Here is an 11486-nt window from a genome sequence, read left to right as displayed (position 1 = left end):
ATGAGGGGCTGTTGTGGGTTTATGAATATTCAGAAATACAAAATGCTATTTTTTCCCCTGGAGGGCAACTTTCACGATATCTGATTCATTGCAGTGTCTCCACAGTACCTGTCGCGGGTGCACGACGTGCGTTTCCACCACTTCCCCGTGGAGCGCCAGCTCAACGGCACCTACGCCACCGCCGGCGGGAAGGCGCACTGCGGCCCTGCCGAGCTCTGCGAGTTCTACTCGCGCGACCCCGACGGGCTGCCGTGCACCTGCGCAAGCCTTGCAACCGGCCGGAGGGTCTGGAGCCGCAGCCCGGGGTCTTCGACGGCTTGCGCGACGCCATGGTGCGCGACTACCTGCGCCAGACGTGCAAGCTGGAGGTGAGGCCGTTCCCGACCCGGGGCCGTGGGGGCTGCGGAGTTTGGGGGTCTGGGGGAGAGGGAGGCGGCGTCTTCGCTAGCTGGAGCGATTTGGAGCCACGGGAGCTGGGGCTCCGTGGTGGCTGCGGATGGTGCGCGACTCTGCGGGACCGAGGCGGGAGGCGCGCGCTGTGCCGGGACGGGGCGAGGCTCGGACTTGCGGCGGGGCCTGAGAGGATGGTGCGCGGGGTCGCAGTGCGCCCTCAGGGAGGGCGGCCGACGGGGACGGTGGGCTGCCGTGTTCTGCAGCTTCAAGATGGGGCTGTGCTTGGGGCCGGGCTGGAAGGTGGAGACTGGGGTCTGGTCTCTCCTTGAATGGATTGGGGAGGGGACTATGGAGATGGAGGCTGTCCTAGGGGCGCCTGGGTGGGGTGGGAGGTCTCATGGGACGGTATGAGCGGGAGGGTCTATGAGATGAAAGTGGGTTCCCGTGGCCGCCCACTTGGCCGCACATGCAATCCTCCTCACCCCTCCTCCCCTAGGACGACGCCCTGGAGCAGGCCATCATCAGCCAGTCGCCCCAGGTGGAGAAGCTCATTGCCACGACGGCCCACGAGCGGATGCCCTGGTACCACAGCAGCCTGACGCGTGACGAGGCCGAGCGCAAACTCTACTCGGGGACGCAGACTTATGGCAAGTTCCTGTATGTGGGGCCTGGGGCTTGGTGGCCGGGATTCTGGGGTCTGGGGCAGACCTGAGTGTGCAAGACCGATTGGGCCTTGAGGGATGTGCCTGTGCTCACACGTGCAAGTGGGTGGTGCGTTTCTGATGCGCAAAGGGACTTTTATACGGGAAATCAGCGGCAGTGACTAGGAAGCCTCCAGAGCTGCCAGCCTGGGTTGGAATCCAGCCTCTGCCACCTACCGGCTGTAGATATTGAGCAAGGAGCCGAACTTCTGCCTGCCTCAGTTTCCTCTTCTTCACTCGGTGTTTACTGAATACCTACTTTGCACCAGGCACCGAGGACATGACTGTGAGCCAGACAGACACAGGTGCAGGTCCTGTGGGGAGGTAGACAAAACATAGACTGTGTCAGATGGTGGTAAGCGCCACGTGTGTGTAGGTGGGGAGGGGTTGCAATTTTAGATTAGGTGGCGGAGGAAGCCTTCCTGAGAAGGTGACTTTTGGGTAAAGAAGAGAAGGAGTTGAGAGGTGAGCTGTGAAGCTCTCAGGTGGAAGAGTGTTGCTGGCAAATGGGATAGCGAGTGCAAAGGTCAGGAGGCAGGGATCTATTTGGCATGTTGAAGAGACATTGAGGAGGTCAGTGTGCCTGGAGACCAGTGAGAGGGAGGGTGGGAGGAGGGGGGTGGGTGGGGAGGTGACTTTGGCTTTGACCCTGAGTGAAGTGGAGCCCTGGAAGGGTGTGGAAGCAACTGCAGCTGTCCTGTAGATGACAGCAGTGCCTGCCTCCAGCGTCTGTTATAAGGACTGCATGAATTAATACGTGTAAAGCAATAGTATGGTATCTGGCATATATGTAAAATGCACTAAATGTTAGCTCTTATTGTATGTGGGTGAAAGTGTGTGTCTGCGTGTGTGAGCCGCAGCTGAGGCCTTGTGGCTGTTAGTGAGTTTGTTATTGTGACAGCATCTCTAAAGCTATTTTTAAAAGTGTGCTGGGTGTTTGAAAACCCTCCTGGGGCTGCTGCTGGGGTTTGGACACAGGTTCTTTTGTATAATGGATGTTATCCAGATGTCAGCCGAGGTCACTCAGGCCTGGAGATAGGGAGAACTTGGTGCTTGCCTCTCTTTCCTGACCTCAGGAAGTCCAGTGTTCTCCCCAAGAAGTCTGTGGGGGCAATTCCAGGGGCCTCCTTTCTCGTGGGTGCTTCTTGGCCCGAGTCCCTGCCCGGCTGAATCCTCACTGTCACCCCCCTCCCCAAAGGCAGTTCCCTCCCCCGAGACCAACCCACTTGGAAGAAGCCACTCTTTCCTTGGTTTCTCCCATGCACAGGCTCTCCTGTGGTGATTTAGGGGATATTTCTTCATTCCTTTGGCCTAAGGAAGGGCCTAAGAGAAAGAAAGGTGGGCTCAGTTCATCTTGTACCACCGTGTCCCTGCCCTCAGCACAGTGCCTGGCACGTGGTCAACACTCAGCAAATATGTATCTGGTGAATGAACAACCATGGGCAGGGCCAAGCCCTGTCTGACGTTTCCACTCTGAGGGTGCCCACTCGTGGCCTTCCCGGTCGCTACTTCCTGCTGCGCCCGCCCAGCCAGCCCTTCGGTGACTCAGCGCAGTCGCTGAGATTGGTGGTCACCGCCTACACCGTTCACAGCTGCGAGGCCTCAGGATCAGCTGCCCCCACCCTGCTGGAAATCTACACTTAACCCCAGAGTAGAACCTGTGCCAGTGACTCACAACACAAGTATTTTGTGGGAGATGTTGACTGGTTTCACCGTGGGGTCTCATGTGAGGGTGCCAGTGTCTGACTCTAAATTGGGGTGTGTGTGTGTGTGTGTGTGTGTGTGTGTGTGTGTGTGTGTGTGTGTGTACTTGGGGCTGGGGGATGTGGGTGGACAGGTTCTCACCACACAAATGCACCGCCCTTGAGGGGCTTAATTCCCATCAGACATGGAAAATTTGTGTATTTATATTGACAAATTTCCAGCAGAGGGCAGTCAAGGGTCCCTTTCAATTAAATGTCAGTCCTTTGTGATGACAAGGTGACCTGTTCTGATTTGCACAAAGGTGCCCTGTGAGCTAGTCATGGAGTTGTGTTACCTGTGTAGGTCTTTGTGTGGAAATGGCTTTCTCTCCCCAAGAGATTGTTTCTTTTTTTTTTATTTTTAATTTATTTTTAAGTTTTTATTGAATCAAAATTGATTATACAAATTTTGGGGGTTCAACATTGAGATATGTTGATCAAATCAATATTACTAGCATATATATTGTTACAAATCGTAATTATTATTTATGCCTTTTGTCCAATCCTGCCCCATCCCCTTTCCTCTCCCCCTCCCCTCTAATCACCCTAGATTTCTTCTCTCCCTCTGAAAGAATAAAGGTTGCTCTGTTGATTTGCTGCCCAAATGATGTGTCCAATGCTGAGAGGTGTGATCATGTCCTCCGATACTATCATAGAGCAGATGCCTCTTCCGTCACTCTGAAATGGGCTCTGGAGACAGACATCCTCCTCCTTTCTTTATCTCTGCAGGTGACTCTCCTTGTGTTAACACACTCCAGTGGCTGGCGGACAATATGTGTGATGGTTGTGGCATCTAGCTGCCTTCATGGCAGCCATGGTTATTGTGGTGGCTTTGGTAGGCCACCCACATGGAGAAGATGTTTTTGGCATGCTCCTTGGCGCTGGCGGTGTACCTGGTTGTGGAGAATGTCCAATCCCCACCTCCATACCCCAGGTCCCGGAGTGGGTCCTGAGGTGCTGGCATGGTGTGCCTGGTTGTGGGAGGGGTGTTCAATCCCCTTTTCCATGCCCTGGGTCCCTGGGTGGGCCCCAAGGCACTGACATGGTGAGCCTGGTTGAGGGAGGGGGGTCTTAAGAGAATGTTTCTAAGTCTACCTGTTGAAGGCTGTGTGTCCCCTTGTGAGGGGCTCTGTGTCTGCTATTGATGGCTGAATGCATCCCCTGATGGCTGAGTGCACCTGTGGATGGCAAGTGTCTGGCCATAGGTGGCCAACTATTCAGCTGTGGAGGGCCAGGTGTTCCCCTGTGGGTGGATGTACACCCCACCTCCATGGCCAAGCATCCAGCTGACTGTCTGGCCATGCAGGGCTGAGTGTCCATGTGGGTGGTCCTATGACTGGCTGCGTATCTGCCCTTGAACGACTGTGAACACGGCCATTCCCTTCTCTTTTCCTCCCTCTGTGGCCTGTTACTAGCCGGTCTGGAGATTGAGCTGGATCTGGCCACGCTTCCCCAGTCCCTGCCATCTCTCCATGAGGCTCCCGCGAGTGCAGTCCATAGCATGTGTGTGTGTGTGGGGGGGGGGACACTGAGCACAGTAGGCGGGCACCCAGGTGGCCGTAGGGGTGACATTTCCTTCCTGCCTCCCCCAGGCTGAGGCACTGGAAGGAGCAGGGCACGTATGCACTGTCCCTGATCTACAGGAAAACCGTGTACCACTACCTCATCAGCCAGGACAAGGCGGGCAAATACTGCATTCCTGAGGGCACCAAGTTTGACACACTCTGTCAGGTAGGCTGCCCACACACCTCATTCTGGGGGCAGCGCTGTGATGGACGCCCAGGCTCCGGGGAAGAGAGGAGGCCCTGCCCTGACTCCCCTGTCTGCAGCTGGTGGAGTATCTGAAGCTCAAGGCCGACGGGCTCATCTACTGCCCGAAGGAGGCCTGCCCCAACACCAGCACCAGCGCTGCCTCGGGTGAGTGGCCACAGGCTGGACTGGGGGGGGCAGGAGCCCCATCCCCCACCCCCTCACTGTCCCTTCTGCTCCCCCAGGGGCCGCTGCTCCCACACTCCCAGCCCACCCCTCCACGTTCACCCATGTGAGTCAGTGGCATCTCAGAGCTGGGGACCCAGGCCTGGAGCTGGGTGGGTGGGCTCCTGGGAGAGGATGGGATGGAGGAAGGGGTCACTGTGGAAGGAAAGAGGTTCTTCCTCAGCACTGACTCTGGGGAGTCCTGAGTGGATATGGGTCTCATGAGAGGGGCTGGGTGCCCCCCAGCTTGGGTGCTGCTGACCATTGCTGACCCTGTGACCTATAGACTCGGAGATGGATCGACACCCTCAACTCAGATGGATACACCCCTGAACCAGGTGAGCTGGCAGAGATGGAGGTGTGGATGGGCTCAGGCCGAGAGCGGGGTCCCTAGCTGGGCTGTGGGGTTTGGCAGGGAGGGTGTGGGCCAGGCCCCGCTGACAGCGGTTGCATTGGTTTACCCTGTGCTCATGCCATGGCCACACCATCAGGCCTGCCTGTGTGCATGTCCATCCTGCTGCAGGATAGACATGCACACTGCTCCCAGCCACATCGGGGGCTCCCCGTCCACAGGCACAGGTTTGCTGAGTGTCTACTGTGTGTCAGTCACATTCCAAGGTCACCATGTGCATGAGCTCAATGAATCCTCTCGATACACCATATGCAGTAGTTATGGTCATTATTTTCATTTTGCAGATGAGAAAGGGAGGGCAGGTAACTTTGTAAGGTCCTGCAGCTAGGCAGTGGCGGAACGGGATTTGAACCCAGGTGCACGTGTTCCTAAAGCTGCAAGTGCTCGTGTGTTTCACATGTAGATGCAGACCTGTCCACATATGTGCACAGAGAAGAACACACATGGTTACACGTGCACCCAGATGCTCACCTTTGGAGGCCTCCTAAACATGGCTGTGTGGTGCACATATAGACATAGGCAGGCCTGGACACAGGTGTACACGTGTGAATGCTCACACTTCCATGCTCCAGCTGGCTCACTAATGGTGACACATGCATACAGATTCACACTCTTCTACAGTCCACTTGTACATGTCTTCACAGGCACCCACAGCTGTGACCGGGAATGCATGCACGTGCATGCGCATGAACGTACATGTGCAACCTTGTGCCTGTGCATACTCTGGGCACACACCTTTGTCTGGGGTACTTGCCCTGTGGGGGCTGAGACTGCCCTGCCCTTCCCCCTCCCCCCCACCTGCCCTCTCCCTGCTCCTGACCTAGGAGTGTGCGGCTGTGTGTGTGCCCAGCACGTCTAGAATCCCCAGACAAGCCACAGCCGATGCCCATGGACACAAGCATGTACGAGAGCCCCTACAGTGACCCTGAGAAGCTCAAGGGCAAGAAGCTCTACCTGAAGCATGAGAACCTCCTCATAGCTGACATTGAACTTGGCTGTGGCAACTTTGGCTCAGTGCGCCAGGGTGTCTACCGCATGTGCAAGTATGACCGTGTGCTGTGGTGGGGACACAATTATGTGGGGGTTTGGGGGATGGGAGCTGGAAGGTCTGTCTCTTTCACATCATTTTGCCTGGGAAACAGAGTCTAGGACAGGACATTGCATGCCGGAGGATTACCTGAGAGAGCTTGGGGACACGTGAGAGGGAGGGAGAGACGTGGGCCTGGGCCAAGGGGAGGTTGGGCTCAGCTGCAGTTGTCCATCCCAAGGGGGCCACAGAGGGGCCATTTGTCCCCTGCATGGACTGGTCGTTGGATACAGGCTGCTCCTGGGGAGGGCATAACTTTGGGTGAGACAGGCAGTTCCAGGCGAGGGACTCAGCTGTGAACTGTCCTCAGCGGGCACTCCCGGCAGCTGGAGGACTGAATGTCTTGGCCCTGACGTGGGTGGCAAGCCCCAGTGCCCACCACACAGGGCAGGGAAGAAGAGAGATGGGGGTGGGAATGGGCGCCCCGGTAGGCCCGCGCTGCTCCCCCACCCACCTGCGTGCCATGAACAGGGGCAGGAAACAGATCGACGGTGGCCATCAAGGTTCTGAAGCACAGCACAGAGAAGGCGGACAAAGACGAGATGATGCGGGAGGCGCAGATCATGCACCAGCTGCACAACCCCTACTTCGTGTGGCTCATCAGCGTCTGCCAGGCCGAGGCCCTCATGCTTGTCATGGAGATGGCAGGTGGCGGATCCCCGCACAAGTTCCTGGATGGAAAGAAGTGAGCTCTTGGCCGCCGGGCCATCGGGACTGCTGGGGCAGAGGGCTGGGCGCTTGCCCTGTCCACCCACTGGAGCCGTCCAGGGCAGGGCAGACACACTTGCACTTACGTGGGGAATGTGCATACCCGATTTCCCGTGTGCACACCCGTGAGTGCACACACTCATTTTCCCACACCCTGACACCCACACCCGTGCCTGCAAGGCAGAGCTGCTCACCCTGACTTTCCCCTGGGTACCAAGGCAACGGCATCTACCTCAAGGGGCTCTTGAGGATCAAACGAGTTGATACTGATCAAGTGCATCTGGCAGGGCTAGTAAGAGCTTTAGAAGGATTAGCTCTGTCATTGTGACCCAGACTCTGTGGGCCCAATTCATGACCCATGGGAGATGGCCGATAGTCGATTGTCTGTGACCTAAAGCAGGGGCAGCACAGCGCAGCCTACGGCTTGTTTTTGTACCACGTCATTTTTCATTTTTTAAAAGTTAAAAGGAAAGAAAAACAAGAATATGTGGCAGACACCACATGTGGCCTGCAAAGGCTGAAATATTTATCTTCAGCCCTTTACCGAGAAATGTTGCCATCTCATGTGCCTCATGCCCCACACTCTTAGCCTCACAGACACGAGTTCTTACGCCCCCAACGCACATTTTCGCTGACCCATGCTCTCACTGGTGCACATGCCTTCACAGCGTGTCCCTGGCTCATGCATTCAGTCACTTGGTTGTTATTTATTGGGCAGTTTCTCGGTGACAGGAACTGTGACAAGCACTTGGAATTCATGAGCAAATGAAAGAGGCAAAGACCCTGCCCTGTGTTCTGGTTGGAGAGGAGAGGCTATAGAAATAGTCATGATTAAGTGTAAAGTGTGTTGGAGGCTGAGTGCTGTGGAAGAACAAGAGGGGCAGGTCGGGGACTGGGAGTGTCAGGATACGAGGTACCGTGAGAAGGTGAGGTTTGAGCAAACTGAGGGAGGCAGCCAAGCACAGATCTGGGAGAAGAGCCTTCCAGGCAGAGGGCACGGACCGTGCAAAGGCCCTGAGGTGGGCCGGCGCTTGGTGCAGTGGAGGAGTGGTGGAAGGGAGCTTATGTGGGCTGGGAGATCATGGGGCAGATGGTGCAGGGCCTGTGGGCTGTGAAGACGGCTTGGGCTTGTAGCCTGAGTGAGGCAGGAGCCCTGGGAGGTTGTGAGCAGGGCTGGGGAAGAGGGGTCGGATCTGACTGAAATGGGGGGAGGACGAGACTGGAAGGCAGTGTACAGCCACAGCACCCTGAACGTGCCTGATCTCCACTGATCTGCAGCTAAGTGGGGTCGGCCCTGGTTAGCACTTGGATGGGAGACTGCCTGGGAATACTGGGTGTTGTAGGCTTTAAAAAAACAAAAAGACTGAGAAGCAGCCAGGAGGGAGCCCCAAGGCCTGGGTGGAGCCACCTGTCCTGGTCCAGGCAAGTGTTGATGGGGCTGGATCAGGGTGGCAGAAGCAGAGGTGGGAAAAGTGGGATTCTGGAGAGATTCTGAAGGCAGAGCTGCCAGGGTCTGCTGATGGATCAGATGTGAGAGAGGGGAGGGAGGGCATGCCACAGAAGGACTGAGCTGCTGGGGGGAATGGGGGCGGGAGCCGATGTGTGGGCGCGTGTGCCTGTGAATGATCAGGGGGCCACCTCTGGCTGTATTATCCCTAAGAAGTCTGTGAGACCCTCGAGGGCACATCGAGGGTGCAGGCAGAGGTATGGGTTGGAATTGTAGCACACGGGTGATACTTAAGGCCTGGAGACTGGACGAGGGGTTTTGCCTGTTTTGTTCACAGTTGCAGCCTCATGCCTGGCACACAGGAAGTGTCTGTGGAACACATGGGAATCTGGCCCACGCTCATCTGGGTCAGAAGCGGGCTTTGCCACCTGGGAACTTGGGCTTCTTCTCCCAGCTGAAACTGCCTTTCCCCCCACCCCAGGGAGGAGGTCCCCATCAGCAATGTGGCTGAGCTGCTGCACCAGGTGTCCATGGGCATGAAGTACCTGGAGGAGAAGAACTTTGTGCACTGTGACCTGGCGGCCCACAACGTCCTCTGGTCAACCGGCACTATGCCAAGATCAGCGACTTTGGCCTCTCCAAGGCACTGGGTGCTGACGACAGCGACTACACCGTGAGCCCCCACCCCTGGGGTGCCCAGGTGGGTGGGTTTGGTGGGCAGAGAGTTCCTGAGCCCTCCCCCGGCAGTGTCTCCCCTTCCCCAGGCCCGCTCAGCAGGGAGGTGGCCGCTCAAGTGGTCCGCGCCCGAGTGCATCAACTTCCGCAAGTTCTCCAGCTGCAGTGACGTCTGGAGCTACAGGGTCACCCTGTGGGAGGCCTTCTCCTATGGCCAGAAGCCCTACAAGGTAGGCTTGGGGAGAGGCAGGTAGGGGGTGAGGGTGACGGGGCCCTGGTTACCCACACGTGCCCTGGTTGGAGCAGAAAATGAAGGGTCCCGAGGTCATGGCCTTCACTGAGCAGGGCAGGCAGATGGAGTGCCCTCCCAAGTGTCCACCTGAAATGTATACACTCTTGATCGACTGCTGGATCTACAAGTGAGTGCCAGGGATGGGAGGGACCCAGCCAAACTGAGCCCTGGGCCTGGGGCAGGAGGTTCTGTTGCCTGATCAGTCAGAGTCAACATAACTCTACCCATTGTCATCCCACCCAAAGACCCTCATCCAGTTCATGGCCTTTTCAACACTCAGTACCTTTAGTCCCCCTACATCTACACTCAGCTCTCTGACAAACTGGCCTTACGGTGCTCCAGTGGGCCAGCACCCCAACACTCTGCCTGAGGACACCCAGTGCTCCAGTATCTAAAACCTCAGCCCTTCAGCAACCAACACTCAACACATGGATCCTGCAATACTCAGAGAAAGTCCATGCTTTGTGACCCAACATACAACACCAATACTCAGGGCATGGGATAATTCTCCAGTGTTTAATAACTCAGTCCTCCACCAACCAACACTCAATGCCTAATTACCCAGACAGGCCAGCACCTAGGAACCCAAGCACTCAATATATTTCAACCCCTCACCTCTGTCTGTTTGAAGCCCAGCACGCAAACATCCCAACTCCTGATACCATCAATATCCCAACTTCCCATGAGACAACAGGCAACACACCCAAACAAGCTGTCACCCTACAGTGCAATGTGTGAACATTCCAATATTTGATACCCCACTGGCCAACATTTATGACATTGACACCTAAATACTCAACCAGTCAAGCAAATAGACACCCACCCTAGTTGGTCGGTCCATTCTGCTCCAACATGTATTAACTTGGCCTCCATCAGGAAACACCCAGTGCGCCAACACCTCAATACTCCAAGAGGGCAGCATCTAACACCCCACTAGAATATGCAGATATCCCATACACAGTACGACTAATACCCCGGCTCCCCACTGGCCACACCCACCTACAATACTAACCTTCTGCTTGATTATGGGCCACGTAATTGCACCCATGTAAGCCTGAGCCTAGCACACTCATTCCCTGGCCCTCGGCACACACTCAGTAATTCAGCATTCAATCGTCCGTCACCCCACAGCCAATGGTTGTCTCTCTGGCTCCCAGTGAACTCAGTTGCCTAAGTCCACACCAGTCAACACTGGATGCGTGGTTATCCCAGCATCTTGCATATCACCAGCTCCACCTCTCCTAGGTGGTACAGCAAGACCCGGATTCCAGTACTCTCACTCCCAGAACACCTCACCATATTCCATCACCCCGCCAGCCCCACTGACCTTTCTGAGCCCTGAAAGTCCACCACAACCGTGCCCCATGCATGCCCACCCTCAAGCCGGAGTTGGGTTCAAGGGTGTGCTCAGTGGCCTGGATCTGCAACGCCCCCCCCCATAGGTGGGAGGATCGTCCGGACTTCCAGACCGTGGAGCAGCGCATGCGGACCTATTACTACAGCTTGGTGAGCAAGTCTGAGGAGCCCCCGGGGTGCAGGCAGGGGGCCGAGGTGGCATGTGCCTGAGCTCCAGCCTGCCCAGGGCCTGCAACCCCCCACGTCCCCAGCCCCATCCCAGGACCTGCAGTCTGGCTGAGGCTGTGGTGGGAGGACATCTGAGGCCTCAGTCCCACTCCAGTCTCACGTTTCCTGCCTGGTCCCCTCCTCACTGGCTGGGGTTGTTCAGCCTGGTCCTGGGCTGATGTTGACTGGGGGGCCCCTGAGCCAAGGGGCGTTACTTATAACCAGGACCTCCTTCCTCTGGACAGTCCCCAGATGGCAAGACTGGAATCACTGGAATAAACCCAGCTTCCCTGTTGTTTGAGCTCCTTTGTCTTTTTCAGGGTGAGGGTAGGAGGCAGGGGGAGGGGGTGTGGGTTATTGGAAGGAGCATAAATGCCTGAAAGGGGATTTTCTGGTGTAGGCCAAACCTAGAAGTGACCCCCTCCCCAGAAGTGGGGCTGGTTTTCCCACTCCTCTGCCCTAGGGGCATCTTGATGCAAACGAGGAGCTGTG

The 11486-nt window shown here is 56.5% G+C and overlaps 1 pseudogene; it reads left to right on the top strand.

Moving 5' to 3' along the window:
- Positions 1-10997, top strand: LOC134362611 (tyrosine-protein kinase ZAP-70-like; annotated as a pseudogene).
- The last annotated feature ends 489 nt before the right edge of the window (positions 10998-11486 follow it).

Source organism: Cynocephalus volans, chromosome 14, assembly GCF_027409185.1.
Source record: "Cynocephalus volans isolate mCynVol1 chromosome 14, mCynVol1.pri, whole genome shotgun sequence".
NCBI lineage: Eukaryota > Metazoa > Chordata > Mammalia > Dermoptera > Cynocephalidae > Cynocephalus > Cynocephalus volans.
This window is presented reverse-complemented; position numbering and strand designations above follow the sequence as displayed.